This window comes from Lathyrus oleraceus, chromosome 3 (genome assembly GCF_024323335.1).
Source record: "Lathyrus oleraceus cultivar Zhongwan6 chromosome 3, CAAS_Psat_ZW6_1.0, whole genome shotgun sequence".
NCBI lineage: Eukaryota > Viridiplantae > Streptophyta > Magnoliopsida > Fabales > Fabaceae > Lathyrus > Lathyrus oleraceus.
Window position 1 is genome coordinate 26918174 of NC_066581.1, and position 5390 is coordinate 26923563.

At 34.3% G+C, this 5390-nt stretch overlaps 1 pseudogene; it reads right to left on the reverse strand.

Annotated features, from left to right (window-relative positions):
* Positions 1–1096: 1096 nt before the first annotated feature.
* LOC127129468 (uncharacterized) lies at positions 1097–3012 on the reverse strand (annotated as a pseudogene).
* Positions 3013–5390: the final 2378 nt, after the last annotated feature.

Consider the following 5390-nt stretch of genomic DNA (forward strand, 5'->3'; position numbering starts at 1 on the left):
TGGAAAGGATGTGGACGCTACAACCTTCAAATAGTTGGTTGGTTCTCTGAGGTATTTGTGCAATACCAGACCTGATATTTGCTATTCAGTTGGGATGGTTAGTAGGTTCATGAGTAAACCTAAGTGGTCCCATTACCAAGCTGCTGTCAGGATTCTGAGGTATATCAAGGGAACTCTGAAGTATGGAGTATTATTTCCTTCTGGAAGAAAGGATGAGTCAGAACTTCTGAGTTATTCAGATTCTGATTGGTGTGGAGACAGAGTTGACAGAAGAAGTACGTCTGGGTACTTATTCAAATTTCTGGGAGGTCCCATTTCTTGGTGTTCCAAGAAGCAACCTGTTGTGACGTTGTCAACTTGTGAAGCTGAATACATTGCAGGTGCTGTTACTGCATGCCAAGCTGTGTGGATTCTGAATCTATTGCAGGATCTGAAGATTAAAGTAAACAAACCTCTGAAGCTGATGATTGACAACAAGTCTGCAATCAATCTTGCCAGAAACCCAGTGTTGCATGGGAGAAGCAAGCACATTGAGACCAAGTATCACTTTCTGAGACATCAAGTTCAGAGGGGAGTGTTAGAAGTTGTACACTGCAGCACTCAGAAACAGTTGGCAGATGTTCTGACAAAAGCTATCAAGACTGATCAATTTCTCAGATTAAGGGATGGAATTGGTGTTACAAGTTTTGATGGAATATGAATTAAGGGATGGTATTAGAAGTAATTCATATTTATTAGTTGTAATATTTTCTTGGCCCCTAAGTTTGTTAGAGGGTATTTTAGTATTTTATCCTATTCTAGTAACCCTAGTTCTAGCTTATAAATAGGGTGACAATCATTGTAACTTTTATCATGTTTTGCAGCCGTCATTCTCTTAATAGAATATTTCTGTTTATTCTACCTTTGCACCAACAAATATTACACTTTGATTATTTTGATTTTAATACTAGTAAGTTTTTAGTAATTTACGTAATTCTAGTTCTAGGTATTATCAGAGGTGGATCCAGACATTATATATTGATGTGGCTAAATATGAAAAAAAGTATGAAGTAAATTATATTCAGAATAAGAAATAATATTGTTTAATAAAGTACATTTACAATGAAAATTGTCTACTATCCATTTCTTGAAAATGAACTAAAAATAACATCATTGTTAATTGTTCCAAGACCATCTTTTTCTATAAAAGTTACAAGACGATCATTTAACCATTGATCACTCATTTTGTTACATAGTTGACTCTTCACAAACTTCATAGCTGAAAAATTACGTTTCACACTTGTAGTTGCTACCGGTAAGACTAAAGTCAAATTCAGAAACTTATAAACCATATCGAATGTGTTGCACTTATTTGTTTCCACAAGTTTTGCACAAAGATCTAAAATTCCTTTTAAATTTGCAAACTTTAGGTCACATAGAACATTTCTAACATAATTTTGAAGTTGATTTCGCACCATAACTTCCGACACATTTACAAAATCATTTGGATAAAACTCAACCATCCTTAATAATGTTTTCACATCAAAAGTTGCAAATAACGATGAGGGACTCAAACATGAAACACATTGTAAAAGTTCAGTATTCTCTTCATCAAACCTAGCATTAAGCTCATGTAATTGCAAATCTAAAACACTAAACAAACAATCATGCATATAATGATTCAAATTAGAAACACTAGAAGTTGTAGCATGTCGTCTAGGTTTCTTCCCTTGCACATATGGTGCCTCCATATCAGGCACATAAATATCATGCTTATTGCAAATTTCCATAATCTTAGATATAAGTTCTTCTCATCCATCATTCTTTATTTCTTGTAATTCTTGTTTGGTAGCATTGACAAGTGATAAAGCGTTCAAAATATCTTGATCACACTTATGTAGCGTTACACTCAAATAATTTATAAATCCTAAAAATCTCAACCATCATATATAACATGAAGATAAAATCAAAAGAATGAAGCACATCTAACAAAAGCATAGTTTCACCATATACTCACTTTACATTTGATTTTCAACCACCCATTAATAAATGCAACCAAGCCAAGTGAAAAAATTGGAGAAATAAAATTAAAGATTGATAAATATGAGAGGAAGAGACAAGCATGAGAGATGGTGTGTGAGAGAGAGAAATGTGAGTTAATCATATTTTTTATAAATTATTCTAATAAACATGTATTTTTATATATAATATAAAAAAAATAATTATTCTAATAATAATCATTAGTGTATATATATAATATATAAAATATTTTAAAAAACTAGTGTGACTATAGCCACACCCTGCCATCACCTGGATCCGTCCATGGGTACTACCGTAATACAAATTTGATTTTTGCAAATACTTTTATTATAAATTTTATATAATGTTTAGACATTTGATGTTAAAAGAATAACGTTAATACAGTTAAAGTATTTTTCAAGAAAAAAAATAATTGGAGCATTTTTTGAAAAAGAATGTCAAATTATTTACAATTATCCAATAAAACAAGGAAAAGAATTGGGCGACCCACTACCAAACCCAATGGTTTTATCCAAACCGACCCAATGATATTGTGGGTGGTTATTTTATTTCACCCAATTCAATATAGTCTATGTGGTATGAATTTTGACTTTGGCCAAACCCAACCCAAACTGACTCATTTACACCCCTACTCGTGTCCTCTAGGTTTGTAAGTGCCCATACTCATATTTGTTACCCGCATTTATAATAAAAATAAATATATCAAGTATAAAATATCATATCATTTTATCTTTTTAAGATCATTAAAAATTTTCAAAAAATTTACTATTGAATTAAGAAATAAACAAACACTTATATTAAATATGTAATGGTTTAACATTGACGTATTCTTAAAAATTGATAGACTTTTATTTTTATATGATAATATAAATTAAAATATATAAATAAATATATTTTACGGGTATGGGGAGGGGTGGGTACTAAGGTGTCCATACCCGAATCCATACTCACTTATTTAAATAAATAATTATCCGAGTTTGTGCATGTACCCATTTTTGCGGATTTTTACCCTATCCATTATAGGTATTTTTGTGGGTACCTACTGGAAACGGGTCAAATTTCCATCCCTATAAGAAGGGACGACGTAAGGGTAAGACAACCCAAGCTAGTGAAGGAGAATAGCGATCCAAAACGCAGCGGAAATTAAAAATTTCTCCTTTAGTGATCCTTACGAATGGACATGATCAGTGATAAAATTATTATCTCTTATGGCGATTAAACCTTTGATGCAGATCTAAGGAGTGATCACGAACGTTGAATGGTGACAACGCCTCTCCTCAGTCCACACGAACGGATTCCTTCAATCTCAGTGCTAACTGCTACGAATGAAGGCTTTAAGTGTGTGTGTGTATGTGTGTGTGTGTGTGTGTGTGTGTGTGAGAGAGAGAGAGAGAGAGAGAGAGAGAGAGAGAGAGAGAGAGAGAGAGAGAGAGAGAGAGAGAGAGAGAAAGAGAGAGAGAGAGAGAGAGAGAGAGAGAGAGAGAGAAACGAAATTTCATATATATCAAATGCTTATGTACAAGGGTTCTATTTATAGAACCACTTATGTGGGTTGTAAGCTAAAAATTCCACTTAAGTGTATGTGGCTTATATCTTATGATATACCAAAATCACTTAAGCACGTGGTATCTTGCCATATTTCGTATTCTACTTAAGTGCACCATACCTTAAATTGTTCTACAATTAACTTAAGTGCACTGTACCTTACGGTGTTCCTTATTTACTCTATCTCTCATCAATCCTTCCTTTTGTGTGTGACCATGTAGGTTCTCGCGACATTGGTAATTATATTAAATGACATATTTAACATAATAAATAGTGAGCGGTATCTAGCAACACTTCACTGCTACCAAAGACACGAAAATGTCATGTGATCTGATAAATCCTTTTGTGATAATACTAATGTGTACAATTACCCTTTTGCCCTTATGTCTATATTGAACATAAGGCATAGACTGTGTCATCCTTGTCCAATATAATATTGAGCCCTTAGACATTTCTCCTATTACACATGATGGACAAAATCCATCTAGGTCACTCATGTCCTTCAGCATGCTTAATGGAGTACCCATCAATTGTCTTTATGTTCATCCAGTTACAAACAATGTTTGATCAGCAATAAGGCACTCGACTCTACATCTAGGATCCATAGTGGTTTCAGGTCAAAGAGTGGTATACACCACTATCACCATGAGAATAACTTATGACACTTTGCATAACATTCTATATAGTATTCTCATAGAAGGTCAATCCAGTATAAATATTACTCTTAATATTCATACCTATGTTTAAGACTTGATAACTCCTTATCCATGATCCATGAGATGTGATCATAAGTCTATATACATAATAGTCTTAATGCTTTAATGTTATCCCATTTAACAACAAAGCTCGACTACAAATACTTTAAGAATATTGTCCTTATGTTTAATGGGATCTCATGATTAAGTCACACTTGATACATTAAACGGACTAGCTATTCTAGGGACTTTATTAAATAAACATAATAAAAAAAATCCTTTTATTATTAATAAATAATTCGATACAAGTACCAAAAATATTGGACTCTAGGGCTTACACCAACAATCTCTCACTAGCACTAGAGCAAATCAGGCATACCCCTAATGCCCATAGATCTAGTATGGACATCATGCTTCTGCTGCGCAAGAAGCTTTGTTAGTGGATCAACAATATTGTCAAGTGTTGGTACTCTGCATATTTTCACATCTCCTCTATCTATTATCTCTCGAATGAGGTGATAACTCCTAAGTATGTGTTTGGATCGTTGGTGAGATCTAGGCTCCTTAGCTTGTGCGATAGCACCATTGTTATCACAATAGAGATCAATGGGATCCACAATGCTAGGAACTATGCCAAGTTCACTAATGAACTTTTTGATCCAAACAGCTTCCTTTGTTGCACTTGAGGCAGCAATATACTCGGCCTCAATTGTAGAATCAACAACTATATCTTGCTTTGAACTTTTCCAGCTCACAGCGCCACCGTTTAAGCAAAACACATAACCAGATTGCGATCTAAAGTCCTCCTTATCTGTCTGGAAGCTAACATCAGTGTATCCAATTACAACAAGCTCTTCCTGACCTTCATATACCAAGAATGAGTCCTTAGTCCTTCTCAAATACTTAAGGATATTCTTGACAGCTACCCAATGAGCATCACCAGGATCAGATTGGTACCTACTCGTTGCACTTAAAGCATACGAGACATCTGGTCGAGTATATAACATGGCATACATGATAGATCCTATTGCAGATGCATATCGAATCTTATTCATGCAATCCCTTTCTTCCTTAGTGTCGCATTACGCGAAAAACCGGCGGGAAAACGAAACAACAGAGCCGCCACCGTGC